The sequence below is a fragment of the Pollicipes pollicipes genome, unplaced genomic scaffold (assembly GCF_011947565.3).
Source record: "Pollicipes pollicipes isolate AB1234 unplaced genomic scaffold, Ppol_2.1 Scaffold_4740;HRSCAF=5597_pilon_pilon_pilon, whole genome shotgun sequence".
Taxonomy (NCBI): Eukaryota; Metazoa; Arthropoda; class Thecostraca; order Pollicipedomorpha; family Pollicipedidae; genus Pollicipes; species Pollicipes pollicipes.
This window is the reverse complement of record NW_023596545.1, coordinates 3,187,903-3,201,649: the sequence shown is the minus strand read 5'-3', so window position 1 is coordinate 3,201,649 and position 13,747 is coordinate 3,187,903. Positions and strand designations below refer to the sequence as shown.

At 57.0% G+C, this 13,747-nt stretch overlaps 1 protein-coding gene across 1 annotated transcript in view; it reads left to right on the top strand.

Moving 5' to 3' along the window:
- Positions 1–6,273: 6,273 nt before the first annotated feature.
- The window catches only part of LOC119099269 (histone-lysine N-methyltransferase SETD1A), a gene marked incomplete at its 3' end in the record, with an annotated part of 29,199 nt that continues 21,725 nt past the window's right edge, over positions 6,274–13,747 (top strand). Inside the window, 1 exon segment of the mRNA XM_037222393.1 lies at positions 6,274–6,363.

The window sequence follows — 13,747 nt, the reverse complement described above, 5'->3', positions numbered from 1 at the left end:
CAGCATTTTATCTACAAAATCATTACTTAGACATAGTGACAACCGTACGTTCGAGCTCGGGTTGGCTCGGTAACCTGGTACTACCTTGACCTAGACTGACCCAAATGGCGTTGCATTATCTGTTTATTTGCATGGCTGTCTAGATAAGGCAATAAGCTATCACTGTCAACATAAAGGCAGCTCCCCAACTCATAAATGTCATCAGTATGACTCACAGATGTATTGAATGTGACATTTCGCCGATGCTTTCTATTTTTACATCAATTGTGTCAAAATGCTCAAGCCATTTCATAACTGTTTTTCTACAATTCACTTTTCGTTCATTCAAAGAAAAACAAACACCAGTCATGCAGGTACTTCCGTTCAAAAACTGTTCACAACAAAAACGGAGAAACAGGCGGATGCCACCCACTTTCCAGTGTTGTTTACGCATGGTTCTGTCCACTCACTGTGTGTGACTACCCGCGTACCCGCCTCAGGCTGCACCATGGCTTCCCGGTTCCCTTGTAATATACCGACACCCGCGGATTCCCAGGGCCTGAGGCATTTCTCCTAATCTAGACGATGTTCTAAAACACCTGTCTGCAGAACTGATAAAATTAGATAAAAAACCTGGGAGAAAAACCAAACAGCGGGAAACTACGAGCAGCCGCCTCGCATTCTCCTGGGAAGCCTGTTGTCTCCTTTGAAGACGGTGACACCCCTTCTGTGTCATGCACCCACATCTGCGGAGATAGCGGGCGGCCGCACCCCGCCCGGGCGCCGCCCCGGGCGTGTGAGTCAGATAACCTTTAGCAGCAGCAGGGACCAGCCTACCGCCGCGGACAACAAGCCGCGCCGGGCATCGGCTTACAGCTCGTGAGTTAGGGCAAGCCACAGTTTCGGTAGCTCGCGCGAGTTGCCAGCTATTCTTGACGGCTCTTGATGGGCTCAATCAGAATGTCGATTAAAACGCTAGGACGCGGTTAGGGTCTTGCAGCTGAATCAACAGCGCAAACCACGCGACATTACCGTTTGTCTTCCATACTTACTTGATAGAAGGTGATCATTTGATAGGGAGCGTTTAGTTCATGCCGTTCCGAATACGAGTCGATATGATCATGGCTTTAAATAACGTACATGCAGCATTACCAGATGCGACAGTCATTTGGGCGCCAAGTGAGATGGCCCTGGGGATCACGTGACCGACCTGGGCGTTATGAGCTGTGGGAACTCAAGCCTTCCGTCCACCTCGGCGACCGCGTGAAGTCCGACGTCGGCAGTGGATCACAGACGAGCCCCCCCCCCCCCCCGCCCCTCACACAGATCGCAGCCCGACAGGGCGCAGGAGAAACAGGCCCACCAGGAGTCTGCGTGCGTGTGCTGCACGGGTAAGACCTCTTGCGTGGCGTGGGACCATGGAAGTGTCCAAGTGTTATCATGCCCACGGTGCTAAAACTTGACCGAATTGAGTCAGATGCGCTTGGCACTGTCCCGAACGGGCATTAGCAGCTCACTGGGCTGGCCATCTTTAATGTTAGTCCAGCCAGGCACGCCGTTCGGGTGACGCCCCCGTACTCATCGCCTGATCGCATCGACAGGGAATGGTCAGACCGGGCATTTCGTTGAACGAACTCGACGCATTTGGAATCACTGAAGCTTCTGCTCACTTGAACCCAAGTATTGCGAACATGCAAATATCTTCAGTACCGGTCGGAGTGCAGAGTTCGCCCGGCCGGACAACAACACAGCGCCCCGTGTACCAGGCCGGACAACAACACAGCGCCCCGTGTGCCCGGTCGGACAACAACACAGCGCCCCGTGTGCCCGGCGGGATAACAACACAGCGCCTCGTGTGCCAGGCCGCTTGTTTGCTCTCAGGTCAACTACTGCCGGCGCCATGGGTAGCAGATCTGCGAGTGATCTGCAGACGGGACATTGCATAAACTATGCAGCGGCTTCACAGCTTGATCTGCTCCGGTCACCGAGAGCCGACATAAGCCGTCCAAAAACGTCCAAACAGAGCGCATCCATGTTCGCGTTCGAGCGTGCGTGCCTGGCCGCATGCATCGACCCGTATTGTAGTCAGGGTGATTGCTGTTCTAATCTCCGTTAGACAACGTGACGATAGGCACACGAACTTTGCTGAGGGCGAGCGGCGCAGAGTTTAGGGAAATAACGTCACGTGCACCCTAAAGAAAGGATCATATATATATATATATATATATATATATATATATATATATATATATATATATATATATGTTAATGGACATCGTTTTTTATAGTTAGTTATCATGCTTATATCGCTTGAAATATCAAACGGAACTTTTGACATTTCATTGACATGGTGAATAGTTTTCCACAGGTTTCTTGCTCTGTTGTCCTTATTCGTGCAGGGAAAGAGGTTAGTATTCGAGCACGAATTCTTTTGAGAGCCCGCGCGCTCAAATATTGATCAGGGCCAGTTCCCCAGATCTGCACGTTCCTGCACTGTCGTCTGTAAATCGAGTGGCGCTGTGGCGCGGTGGGTCGCCGAGATCTGGGCCGCTTTTGAGACGTTATATGCAGCGTTTTCGCAGGGGGGATTTTGCCCTTTTCGTGCCGAAAGGAGATCGCATCCTTTGAAGGCAATCGCAGAAACATTTGTCATGAATGCATATGGCTAGTTATAATGGCTCATCCCACTGGAAACTGCACCCGGGCCACCGAAACGTGCAGCGAACACTTCATTTCGATAAAGTTAAAGCATGAAAAGCTAAACACGCTAAAAAGCTGGTCAAGTCTCTAAACACCATTATTTCACTTCAACCATGATGATGATACAAAGTCTCCAGCTGACCGGCAAATCGGCTCTAATTTGTGAAATGCTTGGGGCAAGGCGTCGGTGCTGTTAATGACCGCCTGTGCCTTTCTGGTGCGCCCAGACATAAGTCGCCTGGGTTCTCCTGGAATGAAAGAATACCGTATCCTGTTCAAAAAATAAGGTCATGTGAGCTATTGCATCAACAGAATAGTCGAAAGAGCTCTCAGATGCTCAGGCCGCATTGAAATAAAATCAGAGTTAGAGGGAGTGTTCCACATTTCCATGGGGTTTCGAACCGAAATAGCCATCTTGAAGACCTTTCGGTGCAGCTCACAGCCCAGTCCGTCATAAGAATTAAACTCCTCTAGTTGTTGAGCTGCACGCCCGCGAAAATAAAGTGAGTATTTTAGGAAGTCTTTCAAAGTCACCTTGGCATTCATGACGTCACAGTAACGTCATTCAAACCCTGCCATTTCATAAGCTATGCGGCGATCAAGGCCGAGAAAATATAATGGTCGAGTCGTTCATAACTAGCGTTTGTGAGCACGATTTCCAGATATAACGGCGTTCAATGGGCTTTCAATCAAAGTTGTGCAAGGTACGATGACATAATCAAACCATGACGCATTGAGGGACCGGTTTACTAAACAGAGAATTGTTATGTCTAAAGAAGTCTTTTCCACTTAAAACGTATGCCAATGGATGTAAGTGAGCTTGTTGCATCCTATCTGATGCTTGGTTCATTGTCTTCAAATGTGAAACATTCCCTTTGATCTTGCTGAAGAAGTTTTCGATGATAACAATAAGCAAGATGCTTGTGCAACTGTCTGATGCAACAACTGCATTAAAGTGGTCATTCCAAACAGGAAACCGGAGCTGGTGGACAAGTATCTTAATGAAACTGTCCATGCTGGCCGGCTGAAACACGCGATATTCTGTCATCTGTATTATGGCAGTGTTGAGACCCTCTGTCCGTGTTTCCTCAATACGCGTGCATATACGCGTGTATACACGTGTACATGTGAGCACGCAACATGCTGCTATCTGTATTACGGTGGAGTGGTGAGACCATTTGTGAGCCGTGTGTTTTGCGTTGATGAGGAATGCCGAACAGGGTGCGGCTGGAGACGGCAGAGTCCCGAGCCGGGCTCCAGACGGCGGCGGGAGGGAGGGGGAGGGGGAGGGGGGGGGGAGTCAGACGAGACACGGTACCACTGACGTTACAGGCGCCAGCACGATGGTTTGGTGGTCCTACTGCAATGCTGCAGATAAAATACGCGTCTTTTTAGGAGAGTTATGAGCAAATACCCCCTAAAAGTGTATAGCGCGGTTTCTAGATTTTGTTGCCAAGAATGTCATGCGCCTACGAGCCTTAGATGCAAAGGTACTGGCTTTCGGAAAGCGTGACGGGTGGCCAGAGCCGGACCTGGCTGGGCCGCTTCAAAGGGAGAACTGTTTCCTTCTTCAGGTCAGATTCCCTCGCCCCATGTTTTTTCGCCATGAGAAAGCACTGAGAGGCTTACGGCCTGCCAGCCGAACGATATTCTTGAACTTTGTGGGAACAAGTTATTACACCGTTTCGTCTGATGCAAAGAAAAAGGAGGTGCATGGGCAAAAACAAATTCGGGCACGCATGATACGAAAGATATTGAATGTTTACACCGTTGTAACCGCAGCAAGCCACTTTCCCACTGTTGTAAATGACGCTTGGTATGTCTAAATAATAAAAACTTTCGTTTAATGGCGTTTATGTAGATTTTATATCTCGCTTATTCGTCGAAACTATGACTGGGTAGTTCACGATAATGAAAATCATAAATAGATAGCAGGATCTGCCCTTGAAGAAACATTATACTGGCATGGAAGGAAGTGTTGCCTAGCTGCGCTTCGGACTAGTTGCTTTAAATTATCACAAGGTCGGATTTCTTGATGGCCTTTTCTTTGTAGCGTACAACGATCATCCGCACACCTCAGTGACCATGTACTGCATCAATTCCTTACACTGCAGCTCTATGAATGTATCGGGGGACCAGAAATGCTGCATTTTAGTATTTGCATACTGCGCCCCGAAAAAGTTGTACGCCTCTGGCTACCTGTTTGGATGCCCTAAAAGTCAATATGAGTGTACCTGCAACAGTCAGTGGCGGATCCAGTACATAAACGACGTTGTGGTGCCTTCCACCTCAGTGAAACAATCACATGTTTGCACTATGTTTGGCTAGATTGTCGTCAAACTGGCACTTTGTTCGGAACTTGACGCTGCCCATAAGCTGTTGCTGGATTCAACCTTGGAAAAGGCATAAAACCGCTAACTGCTGACATACCTGGCATTACAAGGTACATGAAACGGGATGATACCTTTGCAAAAGATTGGACCGCGTTTCTTTTACACCCTTCGTGAGGCATCTTTTCTCGAGAACGTCACGTCTTCTGTTGCCTCTGGACTTCTCTAATCTGATAGCGTACTAGGGTACGAGGCCGCTGAGATGTACGCATGTGCTTAGTGCTTCTTTCATGAGCGACTTAAAAGCCCCTTCATGTCAAACACCTCCGACTGGCCAAATATTGCTTCACTTTCAACCAACTGGACGCACCGGAAGGCCCCGCAGCATTCTCAAAGCACGAGGTTGCATGGGTTAGTTAAACGGCAGTGGCTGGCCATCTCCCATTCAGCGGCCGTGTGCGCCAGGTGAGCTCGGCTGACCGCAGTGTCGGCACGGTCTGAACCGGGCGCCGGCCATCAGCGGCCTGGACTGTCCGGCTGCCGGCCTCTAATCAGCCCCGACCGACGATTGCCGCCGCTGGTGGGACGCGCTGCTGCAGTCACACCGGTGCAGGTACCTGGCGGCGCCCGCAGGCCCGGCGGCCGCCGTCGGCTGGCCCTGCCGGCGGCGCCGGTCATCACGGGTACAGGCGGAGGACATGGGAACACGACCAGCTGCGCGGCGAGCAAGCGGACGCTCGCCGTTTCCCCTGTTCCTCGAAGCCCGCGAGACGAGCTCGGCCAGAGCCGTCGCTGCTGCGGCGCCATCAACAGTCAGACGGCGATCTCAGTGACACGTCGCCCGAAGGCCGCGCCGGCCGCCGCGTCCAAGCCGGCCGGCCCCGCCGGCGGCCGGCGTTTTTACGCGACTCCCTCCGGTGTCGACCAGTCAGTGTCCGCGCGTTCGGCGCTGGTCCGAGGCGCCGCTGCTCGCTGGCGCTGACAGCTTGTCCAGAGCCGCGCTGCTTCGGCGATCGTCGTCCGCTCGCCCCGACGCAGCGCGGGAATCCGCCGCCGATACACGGCTGATTTTTCATCTTTTTGCCGGCTTGGCTCCGCCCAGCGCGGTTTTCCTGAAACTGGATAGGTCGGCCGGCCGCCTGGCGGCCGGCCGCAAAAGCAATAGCAGACGACCAATTCGCGGAGGCGCCGGGCGGGCGGAGGCGCGCGCGCCGCCCGGCACTCGACCGTGGGACGGCGCGGCTGACCTGAGCGGCGCAGAGGCCGCCGCAGGCGCTGCCCGAGCTGCCCCGCGAGCGGCGCCAGCTCGTGTCGGAGCGGACGGAGCGCGCACGCTGGCTGGATATGCGACCAGGTGAGTGTTAGCGGACGCGCGGACGCGCTGCCGCCGCCGGGCCTGACTGAGGTGCAGCAGCAGGGGTCGGGGAGATCCCGGTCTGCACCTTCTCAGCTGGGTGACGTGGGGACGGCAGGGGCCAGTCAGATGGGCAGTCGGATCCGTGGCCACTGCAGGTCAGGCGCCTTCCCTCGGGTGGATATTTGCATGGTCTGCACTCTCCGTGGGCTGACGATCTGGTATGCAGATCCGCTGCAGTGCTTCATCAGGTATGGGTGGTGACCGCGCGCTGATGCCTTAGCGTCGCTTTTCCATCGAATCCGCAGTTTCTTTTGAATCAGGCGCGGACCGGACGGGTTCCCAAAGGTGTCCTTGCAGCTGCCCAATCCCACTCAACGCGTCCGCATGTTGCGATGTCTTCGACGGCAGGCGCACCTCTTTCGAAGCGATCCCACGTGCTGACACGGCACCGGGCAGCGCAGACAAAGTATCGAACAAAGTAGACGATGTATCGCGCCGTGCCATCCGGATGGTATCGGCTTCCCTCGCGATGCGCATCAGCCGCGAGCGGACTGCCGGCGCGGCGGCTGCTGCAGACTGGTCTGCCGCGAACCTGACTGGTCTGACGCGAACCTGACTGGTCTGTCGCAAATCTGACTGGTCTGCCGCGAACCTGACTGGTCTGCCGCGAACCTGACTGGTCTGCCGCGAATCTTACTGGTCTGCCGCGAACCTGACCGGTCTGCCGCGAACCCGACTGGTCTGCCGCGAGCCTGACTGGTCTGCCGCGAACCTGACTGGTCTACCGCGAACCCGGCTGGTCTGTCGCGAACCTGGTGACCAGCCGCTCGTCGGCACGGCACGTCTGGGGGGCCGAGACGCCGCTGCCAGGCGGCGGTCCCGTCGGTGTGTTTTCCCTCGCTGCCGATGGGCTGATCCGCTATCTGGCGAATAAAATCCGCCCCCGGCTCGTCTGCCGTTGAATTATGGCGCATTTGCACCAAATTTAATAATGTGTACGATGTGGGCCAGTGCAGAGGCCCGGCCCGTCACGTGCGCGGCAGCCTCCGAGCCAAGCGGCCGGTAATGGGCCCTAGCACGCCACCGGCGGCACGGCTGCGGCCCGGCGGGCTCCTCGGGCGCCGGCCGGCTCCGTCTCCGCTGCCAAATGTCTCCGGTCAGTCACATCTCGGACTGAGAGCGGCTTCCACCGTACAGACGCCCCGGCCCTAAAAGCGTTCTGCACCCCGGTCGGCCGCCGCCTTCGCCCGGGAGAAGACCTCAGCTCGCCGGACTTCCCCGCGAAACATGCTCAGCACGCGGGGGTCGAGCGGCGGGATCGGCGGCGGCTGCGCCTCGGACGCTGCCGGAGAAAGTCAGCGGTGTTGCGCTGCTGTCACAGGCGCTGAGGAAGTCCGAGCCAGCTGCTGCCATGGGGAGCGGGCCAGTTTCTCCGGCGGCCGGGGTGGCGGGCGGTCGGGCGGGGCCCCGGCCCCGGCCCCGCTCTGATCTGTATTCAGAGTGGGCTTTGACCTCATGCGGTTAAAAGCGGCGCGCGCCGGTGATATGCTTGCACCTGGTTAGGCATTATCGATACATCTAATAGGGACATGGCTGTCGGGGTCGTTGCAGGCGGGTGCATAATTAAATCCAAAACACGGCTGATTGCGCCATTTTGGACCTCTGGCATTGCAGAGGGGGCTGTTGGCATTGCCCGCATTGTCAGCTCTTGCAATGTGTCATGTGCTGTTCGTATTGTGAGATTTGTAGACGGCTTGTGCGACTGTTAAAGCAGCTGCCAAGACCGACCAATCAGGAGCTCAGCAGCGATATTTTGCAAACACATCTGTCGCTCTGACGCCCAATCTCTTGTAGTTTTGACATTCATTGTGGCGGTGTCTGGCGGATCCCCTTTCTACTGCGGCGATTGAAGTTTAATTAGAACTACTTGTTGTTATTTGATGGGTTCAAGATGGTGTTGCGATATTGGCGAAGTTTGAGCTGTGAAAGGTCGGAGAGTACCGGTGGGGCTCCCTCTCTCGTGACAAACATTCCGGGAGGTGCGCTTGCTAACCTGGCTTGGGGCCATTTCTCGCACGCCACATGTAAGTTGTTTGCGTGTTAGGTTATTTGGTGTTCATGTCGATTTTGCACAAACCAGAACGTTGCGTATCCTAACACAGTAATGTCAGCCCATGTTCCAGCAAATTGAGTGCACTGCTCTGGGCCAGGTGAGCTGTGGAACGGAACATAGGCTCCACGTGCGTCACCCATCTGGCCACGGCTTGATGTGATGCCTCAAGCGCGCGGGATGTCCAGCTGTGTTGCTGGGATGTGCCGGCTGCTGGCTGACGCTGCTGCACCGTCGCTCCTTTTCGATGGCGAATCGGACGGTGCAGGAATCTCCGATAAAAACACGAAGTGCCTCGGCAAACATTCTGACTATTGGGGTCACCTATTTCGGGCAACTCAGGTCTCTTAACGGCGCGTGAGGGCAAAAAGGTTATCATCCCCTTTTCTCCATTCACCGCGGAAATTGTGTTGACTTTTGTCACTCCTGGATAGCTTCAGGAGCTATGCTGTCCGCTGTGCGTGGCCCGGCAAGTAAACAGCGCTGCCCCGACAAAGGCGTAAGGAAATAATGCCCCATTTACATTGGCAGGTGACGCGTCCGTTTTGCAGGCGCTCACCCGCATGATAGCTCTATCAAGTCGCGCGTGATGGATGAGTAAGTGCGGTTACGACTCTGAAAACCGGTACAGTTACTTTGTGCAGGCGGCGTCACCCCGTGTGCAGACGGTGTGCGGGCTGGGCGTATGGACAGTGCGCGCAGGCGCTCGCGCCCCCTGCATACCGGCGCAACCAGTCACCATGCGCGTGCACAGGCGCCGGCTCCCAGCGTGTACCCAGTGTGTACGCCCAGTACGCGCCCGCACCCGACGCGTGCATACACTCCTTAGTAGCCCGTGTGTGCAGGCGTTGGCACACCATGTGTGTCGACGCCAGCATCCTGTCTGCAATTACAGCTGACCCGCTCGCCCCCGGCCCGTCGACCGCCTTTCCCAGTGTTAAAGCGTTTGATACTTCCCTATAGAGCGTTCACACGCGGCTCTCATGGGCCGCAAAAATGTCTTTGTTTCCCTGAACTTTGTAGGAAATTGCGGCAGCATTTTCTCGCGGTAGTGACCCCCGTGTCAGAGGTCGTCTCCGCGGTGACCTGGCGGGCCTTTAACAACACAACATAGGCACCCGGTTCACATGATACTTATTTTCTAATCTTTCCGAAATAGCTGTGCGAGTGACTTTTGACTCGCGGGCGGTGGTGGCGTAACCTGTGGGGGAAGCGGATTCACCGCAAAACTCATTTCGTCCGCTTCAATTAGGACAATAAATCAAAATATACTGTTACAAAAATTAGCTCGGGCCTTCTGCGTTAATATGATTCGGACTGATGACGTGTTTGCGCTACTTCGGCGGTGCGGAGGTCGGCATCGCGGCTTACATTCCGCCGGTGTCGCCTGATGACCTGTAACGGCTGGCCGGTGTCCCTGGTGACCTGACCGAGCTAGCTAGCGTTGTCCAAAGACTTGAAATGGCTGGTGGCTGTCCGGTAGCGCCTGAAGTCTTGTGTTGGCTGGTGGCTGTCCAGTGTCGCGTGAAGACCTGCAATGGTGGACGCCAGGTCAGCGTGTCCTGACTGCCTGTGGCCGCCGGCGGCTGTCCAGTGTCCCCTGGTGACCTGGGGCGGCCGGCGACTGTCCATCGTCGCCTGACGACCTGTAATGGCCGGCGGCCGTCCAGTGCCGCCGGCTGACCTGGGGAGGCCGCTGATAGCGCCGGCGCCGGCTCAGTGTGAGCCTGCAGCATGCAGAGCCCGCCGCCGCCCGGCCGCCCGTGTGATGTAATTGTGTACGCTGCCGCAATTACGGTGGCGACGCGGTGTCAGGCGGCCGCCGGCGGTGGTCATGTGCGCCGTGTCAGTGACACCCGCCGACCCACCTGCATCGCCGCCGACATTGCGCCGCCGCCGCCGCCGCCGCCGCCGCCGGCAGCGGCGCCGTGTGAAAACATGACCCGTCAGCGGCCGCCGCTCGGTAAACATCCGGCGCCAGTGGACAATTCGGAAATCGCGCCGCTGAGGTGGGCAGCGCTCGTCATGCGCGCCGTGCTGGCCGCTGATGTCAGCCAGCCGGCACAATTCGCTGGCCGGGACCGGCATCCATGGGCGGAGAACATGGGGTGGCTGTCAAGTCGCTGCGCCGGTCCGGAAAAGCTTCAACTCATGCGCGATGTTTTGGGAATACTTGTCGTCGCGCCCGCGAACCCAATGAAGCGAGCCTGCTGAGGCGATGGGGCCGGCCTTGCGAGCAGCGGCTGCTGGGAGATCCTGGTCAGTTCGCCGTACCGGAGGCGCGGCGCCGCGGCCGGGCGTCCGAGCGCGTGCTCGGACGGCCCCCGGCGCCTGTTGTGGCCTGGATTCACGCGCCGTTGGGAAACACGGGCCGGCGCCGATCGGGCGGCGGCCACCCGAACTCACCGACTCATCACATACTTGCCGGCTGACATCAGCACGTCGCGGAAGAAATCAATTACGCCATTGTTGCAAACGTGTCGTTTTCTCGGGCCGACAATGCGAGCATGATTTAGGGCGCGGCGGTCCGACGGCGCCTGGCCTGGACGTCAGGGAGTCGGGGGGCCTGGGGGAGGGGGAGGAAGAGGGGGCTGGAGGTCATGTCACACCCTCCCTCCGTACCCGAGCTGTGTGAGGCGTGAGAACGTGCACTGTACCGATGTCGGCGCAACCCACAGGGGTTAAAACGGCGCTGTGTTCAACTATGCTAAACTCGGTTTGCAAATAGATTTCTTGTCCGATTTCGACTACATTATTTTGGATTCTGCAAGACTTGGTCAGTGACTGTTCGACATTTGAAGGTCTATTTGAGCTTGAAGTGGTGCAAAACGGAGGCGTAATATACTTTGCAAGTTCCCTTGCCTAAAACCCTCCAGGGCCCACGGACCCCGTGCCATTTCGGCGAGGTCAGGGAGCAATGGAGGACCGGATGTGCCCTGAGAGTTATGGATGAGTGGGGCCCTTACCGAGAGGGATGCTATGGATGGCCGGGATTGCTTTGGACGGTTACAATCATGGGCGGAGTGTTCGGAGTGGAACTGCTGATGGTGTGGACTGCAGCCGATCACCGATATAAACACGGGGGCTCTGCCTGGGCGGAGTGGAACTGCTGAGGGTGTGGACTGCAACCGATAACAGACGTAAACACTGCAAATGCAACCGATAAGCAATATAAATACCGATACTGATACCGATAACCTCCTGTTCTCAGTGGCCAGAGTCCCTCCTGTTCACAGCGGCCATAGCCTCCTGTTCTCAGGGACCAGAATCCCTCCTGTTCACAGTTACCCGAGTCCCTCCTGTTCTCATCGACCAGAGTCTCTCCTTTTCTCGCAACACTGGCTGGGCGGAGTGGAATTGCTGAGGGTGTGGACTGCAACCGATAAGCGATATGAATACCGATACCGATACCGATAACATCCTGTTCTCAGCGGCCATAGCCTCTTGCTCTCAGGGACCAGAATCCCTCCTGTTATCAGCCAACCGAGTCCCTCCTGTCCTCATCGACCAGAGTCCCTCCTGTTCTCAGCGACCAGAGCCTCATGTTGTCAGCGACCAGAGACTCCCCTGTTCTCAGCGGCCAAAACCATTCCTGTTCTCATCGACCAATCCCCATCGTCCTCAGCGGCCAGAGCCTCCGTGTTTACATCGGGTATCGGTTGCAGTCTAAACCCACAGCAGTTCCACTCCGGCCAGCCAGAACCTTGGGGGCTCTGGGGGCTCTGGGGGCTCTGGGGGCTTTGGCTGGGAGGAACGGAACTGCTGTGGGTTTGTACTGCAACCGATAACCGATGTAAACACGGAGACTCTGGCCGCTGGGGACGATAGGGATTGGCCGCTGAGAACAGGAAAGTCTCTGGTCGCTGAGAATAGGAGGCCCTGGTCGCCGCTGGGAATAGGAGGGACTCTGGTGGATGAGAACAGGAGCGACTCGGGTAGCTGAGGACAGGAGGGATTCTGGTCGCGGAGAACAAAAGGCCATGGCTGCTGAGAACAGAGGGGCTCTGGCCGCTGAGAACAGGAGGTGGAACCCTGGCCGCTGTGCGAACACGGTGGCTGCCTCCAAATGGCGCTCGTCTCCGGCCCGGCTGTTTATTTATCTTGCATTCAGAGGAGCGCAGTGCAACCACTTGGCCGTGTGACACCGCACTATTGGCGTTTCCTAGCAAAAGCAAATACTGCGAGCGCGCGGGCGTCCGGGCGGGCCCCCCGGAGCGGCGGCCGCCGCCCGGTCGTCGGGACCGACGGCACGACGGCGGGAGGCGTCGTCTGTCATCCCGGCCGCCAAATGTCCGTATTATCATCTGTTGTCTTTATCAGTACCCACATTGTATTGGTATTACCGGCGTGAGCTCCATACACTATCAGCTGGCAGGACCATCAGCAGCTGCGCCATTGGGTGCCGTCAGCTGTCAGCACCGCTAGGTGCTGATTACGTTGTTTTTTGGCAACGTCAGGGGCCACCAGTTATTACACCATCAGCACCATCAGGAGACACCAGCCTGTGCGCCATCAGCACCACAGGACATCATCAGCTTCATCACACACATCCCGCTGCCAGCAGCCCTCACAGTTGCACCATCATATGCCACCAGAGCCATCAGCATCAAACCCACCATCAGCTGCCGTCAGCATCAAACCCACCAGCAGCTACCATCAGTAGATCCGCAGTGTCAGCATCGTCATCGGTTGCACCACGAGACGCCGCCAGTGGCCGCACCACCAGCCCACCGGATCCTCTTGCCTGGCCGCCGCCGATCAACACGGCTGCAGTTGAGAGCAAATTCGTGCAAATTCAGCTTTTCGGTGGCACGTTCGCCGGTCGGCGGCGATCGGGTGAATCAGCGACGAGCGGCGCCGGAAACCCGACGCCGCCACCGAGGTCAGATCGGGTGCGGGCTCGCGTTACTCGGCGCCAGGCGCTCCCACAATGCAGCCTCGGGCGCCGGCGTCTCACGCGCCGCGGACGCCTCGCCCGCGGCTGGCGGCGACCCAGCCACCGCGGGTCGAAGCCCGGGCCCGAGCGGAGGAGGGGGCCGAGGCCCGAGCGGAGGAGCGGGCCGAGGCCCGAGCGGAGAAAGAGGCCGAGCCCCGAGCGGAGGAGGAGGCCGGGGCCCGAGGCCCGAGCGGAGGAGGGGGCCGAGGCCCGAGCGGAGGAGGGGGCCGAGGCCCGAGCGGAGGAGGAGGCCGAGGTCCGAGCGGAGGAGCAGGCTTGGAGGAGTGGGCCGAGGCCCGAGCGGAGGAGCGGACCGAGGCCCGAGCGGAGGAGGA